Below are 14,406 nucleotides of genomic sequence, written 5' to 3'. Positions count from 1 at the left end.
TATCAGTGGGATTCCTTAGGCCATACCGCACATACACATAACATGATCAGTCTCATTCTCCAGATACCTTCCCCTTGCTCTACTCTGCTGGTTTCTCTTCCCAAAACTACTCCTTTGATGTCTGATTGTTTCTGCAAATGGCAACCTCCCAGTTTTGTTTGTTTGTTTTTATGTTCATGCATGGTTTGTCTTTCCCTTTCTTCCTAAAAATATTTCAGGTGTTAAATAAAACTAAATTTCCCCGAAAAGGCTTCTTCACTTACATACTTGAGTCCTTACACACACACACACACACACACACAACAACAACAACAACAACAACAACAACAAAGTAGGGGAGGATCCCTGAAAACTAACTTTTGTACATAAGTAAACTAAAGCTCACTTAGGAGTCTGTCTTTGTAATGAGGAGCTGAGTCCAGCCAATCAAAGCAGCTAAGCTCCGGTCAGTCTCAGGCCTCCAGTTATTGAAATCAGATCCAGAAGAGGCGAGTGCCAACCTGGAACCAATCAAGCTTCCCTCTTCTTTCCTTCTCTTCTCTGTCATTCGGTCCCTTTTTCTGTCCATAAATGGTTTTCAGACCATGTTTCAAGTGGGAGTCCTCCTCAATCAGCTCTGCTTCTGAGGCCTACCAGGCGGGTGACTCTTCCTTTGCTCCGTTAGACGCTGTTTCCTTGGTCTAAAGCTTTTCCTTTAACATAGGGTTTTCCGTGTACTTGTGAGGCTTGCTGTGGTCTTGCATTATCATTCTTCCATTTTCTTTATCCTTATATGTTATGATCTCGATGTTGAATGTCCCCCAAGAACCATGTGTAAAGGCTCTGTTCTCCTGGGTAGCCCTGTTGGGAAGTGTTATGGGCCTTTGGAGGATGGGAATCTAGTGGGAGATCATTTGGTCATTGGGGGCAGACTCTCAAAGGGGGCTAGGGACTCTGGCCCATCCTTTCTCTCACCTTTGCTTCAGGGATGATGAAGTGAGCAGTTTTGCTCTGCTACAGACTCTTCCCAGGGTACACTGCCTCACCAGAGGCCTAAGCAATAGGGCCACTCCAGTCAGTCTCAGGACTGGAATCTCCAAAACTGTGAGCCCAAATAATTTTCTCTTCATAAGTTAATTATCCCAGGTATTTTGTTACAGTGAAATAAAACTGACTAATGCACTGTGTTAGTTGATTTTATGTTGGAGTCTTCCCTCAAATGCCTGTTGATCCTAGGTGTTCATTTACATTTAAATGCACGGCTCTGTGGCTCTATAAAGCTAATTATCAGCTCTATGTATGGGATAGGGTTTATGAAAAGGTGAGCTTCTCAGCTAGAAGACCAAGCAAAAAACTGGCTTTCTCAGGAGACTCCTGAATAATGACATCTAAGGTCTTTACCTTAGGATATTCAGTTCTTCCAGGAAAGATTTCTACCACCTTCTGGTTGGAGTGTATTGGCGTTGCTAACAAATAATTTTCAAGCTTAGCAGAGTTAGGGTGTAAAACCCCTGATCTGAGTATTCCTTTCTTGCCTACCACTTGGAATCCTTGCGGGAGTTTGGTTTCTCTAATAAATAAAATCTCTGGCTCACGTGAGGAAAAGGGAGTGAGAAAGCAACTGTCTTCAAGGGACCAGGGTAGTCCAGCTGCCCCCAGGGAACACACCTGTCTAATTCAGTGGGAGAAGATCACAAAACCAGGCCACTGCAGGTCTAAAACCAAGCTCTCCACTTTGTCCCCCACTTACCTTACTCATGTGTCTGTCTCTCAGCTGTGTCTTCTCAGGAGAAAAAAAAATTATGAGGGACAGGGAAGGAGTTGAGAATTCTACGATGGCAACTATTTTAGGATACTTTTTTTGAACTTGTAGTATTTCTCCCTGAGGTCAGGTAAGCTCTATAAATCTCTGATCTCTTGCCATCCATTGTTATTAAGATTTAGGTAAACATTAAGATAAGCAATGGATCCAAATGAGTTAATAAACAGACAAAATATACAGAGAGAATAAAATAAGAGTTACTAGGGACAAAGCGAGGAGGAGGGAATTAGAAGATGTCAGTGGAAGAATGGAAAGTAGCATATCAGTGGAATGAAAAATTGTATAGTTTTCATGTGTACTATTAGGAGTATATTATTGATAGTCAGTAATATTGTATTATATTCAGAATTTTTTCTAAAGAATATTTTGTAGCTACTATATACACACAAATATACACACATATATAGTCCTATGTGAGATAGGAGTTATGTTAATTTGCTACACTATAGTGATTTTTTTTTACCATCTATATGTATCTCATAACATCATGTTGTATTCGTTAAATATGCTAATAAAATGTACTTAAACACAGACACATTTAAAGCATTCTGGTTTTCATCTGTGGAAGGAAGCTACCTCTGCATATTGCCCAACATGGTAGCCATTAGCCACATACGGCTGTTAAGCACTTGAAATATGGTTAATGTGAATTATAAAATACATACTCGATTTCAAAGATGGTACTTAAAAAGTAAAATGCCTTATAAATAATTTATATATTGATTACATGCTAAAAATAATATTTTGGATGAATAGGGCTAAGTAAAATAATATTAAGTTTAATTTCCCATGTTTCTTCATAAATCTTAAAAAGGTTTTCAGAATATTAACAATTACATTATGTGGCTTGCATCTGTGGCTCATGTTATATTTCTAGTGGACACTGGTGCAAAGAATAAGTAGCTATGATACCTGATGTCAAAGAAAGTCCTTTGGTTTGAAGTGAGGTCACATCATGCCCCGATATTGAAGAATATGAGAAACGGTCCATCAGTAGATAATGACTTCCCCTTAGGAGCAGTCCTTCATGTTTATGAGGTCAGAGGTGGGGAAAGCCAAGAAGGTAGGGAAACAGGGATGCCTCAGAAGAAACCCTGGCTGGACGGTGAGTGGAAGGAAAGCTTCACTGCCCTCTGCATTTCTCATTTGGGCAGCCCTGCCTTGGGGGGGTCTTTATGCTGATTGATTCCAAGCTCTCTGTGACCTGAACTTTAGCGACCCTCTTCAAAAATGTCCCTGCATTGTGACTTATGGGCTCAAGATCAATATGATAAATTTGGGGTTGGGGTGGCACATAGAGCATTCCTCTTGCTAGAAAGTAGATAGACTACAGGTCAGTAAGTCCATGCCATTTAATCATGCTCTGAAAAATAACTGTACATGTGGTTTGCATGTGGCTTTCCCTAGCAGACAGCAAATCACGATTACCATCCTGATCCTTTAGAAGTGAGCACCCAACAGACAGTGGCTAGAAAAGACTGTGAGAGGTAGTCCTAAGAGAGAAGGTACGGCAGTCCCCTTTAACACTGGTAAGTGTCCTTCACATGTCAAAACGTTTGGCAGAGCATAGTTCTTTTGGACTTGAGCTTGGCTCCCCTGGGTTACCTGCAGTCTGCCATCGCTCCCCAACCATGGACCTCACCACCTCCCCCACCAAGAAACGAGATGGACCTGGTTTGTGTTAAAGAATAAGGAAAGACCTAGAAAGACTTGATCTAAGATAGTGGCTCACACAAAGTGCACGTTCCTCCTAGTTTGCTCTCAGCTCAGAGATGCCCAGGTGTTCTGCCCCAGAACCTGACAGCTCAGAGGTAGGAGCAGGAGAGAGGAGGGCTCCTCTGCCCAGCAGTCCAGCAGCCCAGGTGGAACTCTCTTGCTCTAGCAGTGCCTGCCCCTCACACCCAACAACACCAGAGTCAGGATTTTGGCGCCCCCTGGCAGCAGAATTCCTAATAGCACAAAGGCAAAGAAAAAGCCCCTGCTGCCCAGCCTTGCTCATTCCTGCCATGCCTGGCCAAGCCAAACTCTGTACTACAAGCCCTGCATTGTGGGCAGGACATGTGACAAGTGACACTGAGCAGCACTGCTCCAGTACAACAATCTTAATATTTCCTTGTCCTTTTTTCTGGACCTTCCTCTTGGCTTTTGAGTGTTCCATTGCCCTTCCTACTAATTCTGAGAGTCACATACTATCACATAACGAACCCCCGCTTTTTTTTTTAATAGTTTGCTCAACTTCATTAAATAAAATTTAATTTGGGACTATTTTGTTCTTTCTATGTTTTGCTTGATTTTTTGAAATTATTCCATCTTTCCTCTATCTGAAGATGCATCCCACTTCTAATTTTTTAATGATTGCCAAAAGGATTATAGCACATGCTTAACTTCTCAAAGTCCAAGTTATAAAGAAAGAGTTTGAGTGTTTTCACCATAAGTAAATGGTAAATGTTTGAGGAAATATATGTTTAACCTGAGTTAAATATTTCAAATGTATACACATGTTGAAACATCACATGGTACTCCACAAATATGTACAATTTTAAACTTTTATATATTTTTATGTTAAAAATAAATTTAAATTTGAAAAAGTCTAAGTTAAACAATATCTTTACCCACCTCCTAATATTACTCCCACCTTGTAACACTAAAACTGATCTTTCACTCTCAATTTATATGTTTTGTAATTTTATTTTATGTAGATGCTTTAATTTACTTGATGATGATGATGATGATGATGATGATTTGTGATGCTGGGAATTGAACCCAGGGCCTTGAGCATGCACTCTAACAGATAAGCTATATCTCCAGCCTTAATATTTTTTTATTATGAAATAAAGTGCAAAACTAAGCACACATACACAAGCATGCACTACTCAGCAATTTATTACAAAGTCAACACCCTGTAAAGCCACCCCCAGATCAAGAAATGGAATGTCCAGCCATCCAGAGCCTGTCTCGTGCTAATTGTTCCTAGTTCCCAAAGTAAGCAATAGCCTGATACATTTATCAATCCCTTCCTTGATTTTCTTATGGTTTTACCACAAAAATTTCATCTTCAAAGTGGATAATTTACATTTACCTGCTTTTGTATTTTGTATTTTGCCAATAGAATTATTTTATATCTTCATGTCTTGTTTCTTTTGATTCACATTTTGTTTGTGAGCTTCACCCATTTTGTTGCTTAACTGGAACTAATTCACTGTCATTTGTTCATTTATCCACTTGTCCATCTGTTGAATAAATTCATTGTTCTGATTAAGTTTTTCATGGTTGGTGTTATTATAAATAATGCTTTGTGAACATTCCCTTACATGTCTCTTGATGCATATATATGCACATCATCCATCTCACAGTGAAACGACTGGGTATACTTATTTTAATTTGAATAGATATTACCAAAATGTTTTTAAGGTGGTTGTACTAATTTATGCTGTCAGTGTTCCACTGTTTCTTGCCAATACATAATGTTACTATTCTTTATCATGTTAGCCAATCTGGTAGGTATGCAGAGGCCTTTTTTAAAAAATTTGCTTATCAATAATTCCAAGGAAAGCAAGCACATATATATTTGGGCGTTTTCTTTTGTGTAGGGCCTGTTCAGTTTTCTTGATATTTTTCTATTGGTTTGTTTTTATCATCTTGAGTCTGAGTTCTTTATATGTTCTAGGATATGAGACATATCTTGATTTCCTTCTATGTTATGATTCTAACAGATGCAAATGTTCCTGGAAATGTAGTCTAACTTTGATGCACAGGAAGAAAATTATTTTTCTGAACACTTAGTTTCTATATTATCATCTAATGAATAAAAAACATTTCCCTATTTCCCAAATTTGTGAGTTTTTCTTTCATAAATAATGTGAAGTTTTTCCAGTTGTTTCCTTAATTTATTGAAATTATCATAAATTTCTTTTCTTTGCAGTTATGTACAATGAGGTCTTACTGTTATTCTAATCACTGCTTATAAAATTGATTTGGCTGGGGTCTCTTTACTTCCACAGGGTGGTCCCCAATTCACACTGAATCTACAGTCTGCTTTGCAGAATAAAAAGTGGACATTTCCTGGCTCATGAAGAGTAGAAAAAAGAACAAATATATAGATTAAATACATAGATATATGCAGTACTGTCTACATTTGGGCAATTAATATGTATATAGACTTTCATCTTCTCCAGTTTCTGGCAGGTCAGTCTTTCTGTCTCAGTTCAAAGAGTGTTTCACATTGATTTATTCCCTGAGTCATTCCTTCATCAGATGTTCACTGGATGCCAGGCACCATTCTAAATACTTGAAATGCATTAGTGAATTGGACACACTCATAAAGTTTACATTCTTTGGAGGGGAGCACAGATAATCAGTAGGCATAATGAGTGAAATATATAGCATGCTAGAAGATGAAAGTGCATAGAAATAAAAAATTAGAGCCCAGTTAAGAGGCTTGGAAATGCTGAGGCATTTAAGAATGGGCTGTAGCAGATGTAACGGAGGTTGAAGTTCCTATTTTAAATAAGGTAGTTAGGATAGGCCTCATTGAGGAAGTTACATTTGTCCAAGGAATAAAGGTTTGTTAAAATAATTTAAATTGATCAATGTTCTTTATCACAGCACTTCTCAAGTGTATCTCCCGACTCATCATAAGCTAGTCTTGTCCATTTGAAAATGTGTGCTAAATTTTAATCTACCAAGTTCTACCTCTGTCCCTCTCTTTATAATTGATCTGTAGAATTATGCAGAGCATTTGACCTATAGAGTTTCTCACAGTCAGGATTATGGTGACTGCATACTCAGGTGCTGGTTCAAGATGTTCTCTTTTTTCCTGAAATTGAAAGCAGAGGCTTGAGAAGACCTGGGTTGACTCTCTTGGTGGTAGTGTGTTCTTTCATTAGAGAGGTGCAAATGACTGGTTTTCTATTTTTTATGATATTAGCAGTCATTAATCTTCAATGCCTGTGTCCATTCGATTATTGAGGTTACAAAATCTATCATTTTCTTTTCAATTATTAGTTAAAATACTTTTATAAAGGTATGGTTTCTATTCCGGCCCACATTGTATAGGACCCCTGCCCCATCTACCGCCCCAGCTCCCCATCTACTAATGCGGGCTCTCCCAGCCAACTCTTGGGAAACTGAAACTGCTGCCATAGTCCCCTCCGTGTGGTAGCCTCCACCTGTGGACATTGGACAGTGCCACCCACCACACCACTGCACACTAGAGCCCTGCATCTCTGAACAGGCGGCCCATTGCCACCGTAGGGCCCACCCTTGCTGCCCCATTTCTGAAAGCTGTGGCCTCCATCTTGGGACACCTTTGCCACCTCTTGGGTTACCTTTGTTATCACCACCACCATCGTTAGCTGGGGCAACCTCCATCCTGGGATCCTGGCAGGGCCTAGAAGCTCAATACCAAGGTATCTATAGTCTCCTAACACTCTCCCCTCCATGAAAAAACAAGGGAAGAAAGTGCTCTAAATAAACCAAGATACTACATTAATAGAATCCATGGCCAGCACAGTAGAGAAGGAGTTCAGGGTGTACATAATTAAAATGATTTGTGAAGTAAGGATGATATAAGAGAGCAAACATGGCAACAAAATATCACCTTAAGAGCTATGAGAGTAAATACAGGAAGCAAAAGATTACTTCAATAAAGAGAGGTTCTGGGAAAAAAAAACCAGAAATCCTTAAAATGAAGGAAACAATAAACCAAATTAAAAACTCAATAGAAACTATCACCCACAGACTAGATAGATCACTTAGAATAAAGAACCTCGGACAATGAAGACAAAAAATATAATCTTGAAAATAAAGTTGAGCACAAAGTGAAGATGGTAAGAAACCATGAACAGAACTTGCAAGCATTATGGTATAACATGAAAAGACAGAATTACCAGATACAGGAAGACACAGAGATACAAAGCAATCTATTCAATGAAATAATATCAGAAAATTTCCCAAACTTGAAGAATGAAATGGAAAATCAAACACAAGAGGCTTACAGGACACCAAATGTACAAAATTACAACAGATCCACACCAAGGCACATTATAATGAAAATGCCTAGCATAGAGAATAAGGATAGAATTTTAAAGGACACAAGAAAAAAGTATTGGATTACATGTAGGGGGAGACCAATTCGGATGTCAGCAGATTTTTTAACATAAACCCTCAAAGCTAGGAGGTACTGGAACAACATATACCAAGCTCTGAAAGAAAATAGACACCAACCAAGAATCTTATAGTCAACAAAATTAAGCTTCAGATTTGATGATGAAATGAAAACGTTTCATGATAAACAAAAGTTAAAAGAATTTACATCTAGAAAGCCTGCACTACAGAACATCCTCTGCAAAATATTCCATGAGGAGGAAATGAAAAACAATGAAAATCAGCAGAGGGATGAACTACACTAAAGGAAAAGCCAATCAAAGGAGAAACCAAGTCAGGTTAAAAACCAAAAATAAACCAAAATGACCAGGAATACAAGTTATGTCTCAATAATAACCCTGAATGTTAATGGCTTAAACTCATCGATCAAAAGACATAGAGTGGAAGACTGGATTTTTTAAAAAGACCCAGCAATATACTGCCTTCAAGAGACTCATCTCACAGGAAAAGACATTCACACACTGAAGGTGAAAGGTTGGAAAAAAACATACCACTCACAAGTACTTCATAAGCAAGCAGGGGTTTCCATCCTTATATCAGATAAAGTAGACTTCAAACCAAAGTTAGTCAGAAGAGATAAAGAAAGCCATTTCATACTGCTTAAGGGAATCAAACATCAACAAGACATAACAATCATAAGTATCTATGCCCCAAACAATGGAGCAGCTATGTTCATCAAACAAACACTTCTCAATTTCAAGAATCAAATAGACTACAACACAATAATACTGGGTGACTTTAACACACCTCTCTCACCACTGGATAGATCTTTCAAACAACAACCAAAGAAACTATAAAATTCAATAATAAAATCAATAATTTAGATGAAATATAGAATATTTCATACATAAACAAGTGAATACACTTACTTCTCAGCAGCACATGGATCCTTCTCTAAAATAGATGATATACTATGTCACAAAGCAACTCTTAGCAACTACAAAAAAAAAAGATAGAGATAGTACCCTTCATTCTATCAGATCATAATGAAATGAAATTAGAAATCATGAGCGAATAAATAAATAGGAGCTACTCCAATACCTGGAGACTAAATAATATGCTATTGAATGAACAATGGAAAGCAGAAGACATCAGGGTAGAGATAAAAAACATTCTTAGAAGTAAATGAGAACACTGATACATCATATCAAAATCTCTGGGACACTATGAAGACAATGCTAAGAGGAAAATTCATTGCATTGAGTTCATTCATTAAAAGAATAAAATGTCAACAAATAAATGAACTCACATTACCTCTCAAATCCCTAGGAAAAGAAAAACAAATCAACACTCAAAGTAGCAGAAGACAGGAAATAATTATAATCAGAGCTGAAATCAATGAAATTTAAACAACAGAAAAAATTGACAAGAAGTTGATTCTTTGAAAAAATAAATAAAATTGGTAAAACTCTTAGCCACACTAATGAAGAGAAGGAGAAAACTCAAAAATTACTAAAATGCATGATGAAAAGGGGAATATCACAATGGACATTATTGAAATACAGAAGATATTTTGAAAATTTATACTCCAATTGATATACCTAGCCTAGTTATCTCATTAGATCAGAAGCCAGCTTGTCACAAGTTATGAAGGATTCATTTCTGTTTTCTGTAAAAATATCAGGATGTCTGTATGGCCTGGCCATTAGTTGATGTTGTAAAGCTGATTGGAATGCCTGCCCGTGCCCTGAACTCACCCAGGTCCGGTTTTCCCTGACCAGATAACAACCCTTTCCTAAACCTAGTGACACCTCATAAATTCTGGCCTTCCCTGGCCGGATAACGACCCTCTCTGAGTCTCTAAGATCTCCATAAATTCTGATGCTGGGGCCAGCAAAAATGTAAACGTGTGTTATGCTCCTCAGAGCGTTGTTATCTGTAACCCACCCCTTTTGTGTGACTTTTTGGGCTATAAAACTGGGCCACAAAGAAGCCTCGGGGCTGTCCTTGGCTCCCACGATTTTGAGGGGCAAGGCAGCCCGGCCGGTCGAAATAATAAGCTTGCTTTAATTTGATTTTAATTGGAGTCAGTGGTCTTTTCTTGGGTCGTGGTCTAACACAATAAAATAGAAAATCTTGAAAACATCGACAAACTTCTAAAGTCATATGTTCTACTCAAACTGAATCAGGATGATATACACAAGTTAAACAGATCAATTTCAAGCGATGAAATAGCAGACGCCATCAGAAGTCTACCAACCAAGAAAAGCCCAGGATCAGATGGATTCTCAGCTGAGTTCTACAAGACCTTCAAAGAAGAACTAATAACAATAACTAATAACTAATAACTCCTCCAATTATTCCATGAAATAAAAAAGGAAGGAACCCTTCCAAACTCATCCTATGAGGCTAGTATCACCCTGATACCAAAACCAGATGAAGACACATCAAGGAAAGAAAACTTCAGACCAATATCTCTGACGAACATAGATGCAAAAATTCTCAATAAAATTCTGGCAAATAGCATACAAAAGCATATTAAAAAGATTCTGCACCACCATCAAATGAGGTCATCCCAGGAATGCAAGGTAGGATCAACATATGGAAATCTGGCCAGGCATGATGCTGCATGCCTGTAATCCCAGAGACTCTAGAGACTGAGGCAGGAGGATCATGAGTTCAAAGCCAACCTCAGCAAAACTGAGGTGCTAAGCAACTCAGTGAGACACTGTCTCTAAATACAAAATAGAGCTGGGTATGTGGCTCATGGTCAAGTGCCCCTGAGTTCAATCTTAGGTATTCCCTCCAAAAAATATGGAAATCAATAAATGTAATTCATCATATTAATACACTTAAAGATAAGAACCATATGATCATCGCAAGAGATGCAGAAAATCTGACAAAATACAGCACCCTTCATGTTCAAAACACTAGAAAAACTAGGGATTACAGAAGCATATTTCAACTCATAAAGTCTATCCATGCTAAGACCCAGGCCAACATCATTCTAAATGGAGAAAAATTGAAAGCATTCCCTCTAAAAACTGGAACAAGACAGGGATGCCCTCTTTCACCACTTCTATTCAACACAGCCCTTGAAACCCTAACCAGAGCAATTACACAGACTTAAGAAATTAAAGGGATACAAATAAGAAAAGAAGAACTCAAACTATCACTATTTGCCGACAAGATAATTTTATGCTTAGAGGATCCAAAAAATTCCACAAGAAAACTTCTAGAACTAATAAATGAATTCAGCAACGTAGTAGGATATAAAATCAACACTCATGAATCAAATGCATTTCTGTACATCAATGACAAATCCTCTGAAAGAAAAATTAGGAAAACTACTTCACTTACAATAGCCTCAAAAAACCAAAAAATGCTTGGGAATCAATCCAACAAAAGAGGTGAAAGACCTCTGCAATGAAAACTACAGAACACTAAAGAAAGAAATTAAAGAAGTCCTTAGAAGATGGAAAAATTTACCTTGTTCTTGGATAGGCAGAAATAATACTGTCAAAATGGCCATACAACCAAAAGCATTATACAGATTTAATGCAATGGAAATAGAAAAAGCAGTCATGAGATTCATGATTCATAATAGCCACAAGAAGAGTGAAGCAGGAGGCATCACAATACCAGACCTTAAACTATACTACAGAGCTATAGTAACAAAAACAGCATGGTATTGGCACCAAAATAGACCTGTAGACCAATAGTACAGAATATAGGACACAGAGACAAACCCACATAAATATAGACATCTCATATTAGACAAAAGCATCAAAATCAGACATTGGAGAAAAGATAGCCTCTTCAACAAATGGTGCTGGGAAAACTAAAAATCCATATGCATCAAAATGAAATTAAATCCCTATCTCTTCCCATGCACAAAACTCAACTTAAAGCAGATCAAGGACCTAGGAATTAGACCAGAGCTTTTGTGCCTAATAGAAGAAAAAGCAGGCCCAAATCTTCATCATGTTGGCTTAGGACCTGACTTCCTTAACAAGATTCCTAAAGTGCAAGGAATAAATCAAGAATCAATAAATGGGGTGGATTCAAACTCAAAGGCTTCTTCTCAGCAAAAGAAACAGTCAATAATGTGAAGATAGCCAACAGAATGGGAGAAAATCTTTACCACACATACACATCAGATAAAACAGGATATATAAAGAACTCGAAACACTTAACACCAAAGAAACAAATAACTCAATTAAGAATTGAGCAGACACTTCACAAAAGATAAACAATTGATCAACAAACACATGAAAAAAATGTTCAACATCTCTAGCAATTAGAACTACTTAAGATTTCATCTCACTCCAGTCAGAATGGCAATTATCAAGAATTCAAGCAACAATAAGTGTTGGCAAGAATGTGGGGAAAAAGATACACTCATCCATTGCTGGTGGGATTGTAAATTGGTACAACCAATCTGGAAAGCAGCATGAAGATTCATCAGAAAACTTGGAATAGAATCACCATTTGACCCAGCTATCCCAGACTTCAAATCAACATACTACAGTGATGCAGCCACACATCAATGTTTGTAGCAGCTTATTTCACAATAGCTAAACTGTGGAACCAACCTACATGCCCTTCAATAGATGAATGTATAAAGATACTGTGGTATATATACACAATGAAATATTACCCAGCCTTGAAAAAGAATGAAATGATGGCATTTCCAGGTAAATGGATGGAGTTAGAGAATATCATGCTAAGTAAAGTAAGCCAATCCCCCAAAACCAAAGGCCATATGTTTTCTCTGATAAGTGGATGCTGGTCCATAATGGAGCAGGAGCAGAGAATAATGGAGGAACTTTGGATTGGGCAAAGGGGAGTGGGGTGTGTGTGTGAAAGATGGTGGAATGAGATGGATATTATTATCCTATATACAGGTACAATAGCACAAATGGTGTGACTCTACATTGTGTACAACCAGAGAAATAAAAAGTTGTATAAAAAAAAAGGTGGGGGGCTGGGTCTATAACTCAGTGGCAGAGCACTTGCCTAGCAAGAGTGAGGTACTGGGTTTGATCCTCAGCACCACATAAAAATAAACAAATAAAATAAAGGCATTCTGTCCATTTACAACTACATAAAAAAAATTAAAAAGGGAGGGGTATGGTTTCCCTAATCTATTCTTTGGCCAAATACTTTGGGGAAATTCTTTTAAGACCAACAAATGTTTTTCCAAATACTGATACCAGGCAAAATAATGGTAACTTTTGTAGAATTATTTGATGTACTGGTGTTCGTAACATTATAAACAAAATATCTTTAATGCTTACTTTTTAATTATAAATTTTCATTTATGTGTTTTTAAAGATAATATCCTATTTGGGACTCTTGATTGGGTCCTGAAAAGAAGAATAAAGTGGCACAGATTCTTGAGTAGCATTGTCTACATGTGCATGGATGTGTACAATTTTAGGTATGCAGATTGTCTACATTGTCTACAGTTAGTATGTATGTAGAGCTGTACTTCCTGCAGCTCCTGAAATTTCTAGTGGTCCTTTTCCATTCGTGACCTAAGGCGATGATGTTCACAATCATTATGATTTAATAGATGCAAAGTGGTGAACAGCTAGTTTCATTTGGCAAATATAAGTAGTTAGGCTAAGCACATTATTTCTAAAGTGGCCCACCCTGAGAAACTCTCTCATTCATTGGCTTCAGTCTATAGCTGAAAATTGGCCTCAAAGATTTCCAAGGTACACTTTGCCCTGGAAAAATGTTTCTTATTTTCACAAGGTCACCCTAATACAATGCTTTGACAAGATCCATACGATGAGTTCATCATCATTATCATCCTTTCAAACACGTAGACACAAGGTTCTCGGTATATTGGAAATCTTCACCCCCCAAAAATGTGAGCCAAAATAATTCCCATGTGTAGGCTCTTACCGATCTTCTCTCAGCTGTACATATATATATATATAAAATCTTTCCACATGATTTTTTGGTGGGTTTTTTATTTTGTTGTTGCTTTTAGTGGTACTGGGGATTGAACCCAGGGGCACTTTACCTCTGAGCTACATCTCCACATTTTAATTTTTTTATTTTGAGACAGGTCTTGCTAAATTTCTGAGGCTGATCTCAAACTTGCAATCCTTGTGCCTCAGCTTACTGAGACAAAGGGATTTGAGGCATGCACCATGGGACCTGGCTTGAGTTAATTTCTGTGAAATGTGTAAGATTGGTGCCTAGATTAATTTTTTTGGCATGTAGATGTTCAGTTGTTTCAGCACCATTTGTTGAAAAGACTGTCTATTTTCCGTTGAATTCCCTCTGTTTCTTTGTTTACATTTCTGTGGATCCCTTTTCCGGGCTTTCTATTCTATTCCATTGTTCTGTCTATTCTTTCACCAATTCCACAATGTCTTAATTACTATAGTATTACAGTTAGATTTGAAGCCAGTAGTGTTAGTCCTCTGATATAGTTGCTGTATTTTTAACAATGAGTTGACTCTTCTCGGTTTTTTTGCTCT

This window comes from Urocitellus parryii, chromosome 1 (assembly GCF_045843805.1).
Source record: "Urocitellus parryii isolate mUroPar1 chromosome 1, mUroPar1.hap1, whole genome shotgun sequence".
Classification (NCBI taxonomy): Eukaryota; Metazoa; Chordata; class Mammalia; order Rodentia; family Sciuridae; genus Urocitellus; species Urocitellus parryii.
The sequence above is the reverse complement of the archived record's forward strand: the minus strand, read 5'-3'. Positions refer to the sequence as shown.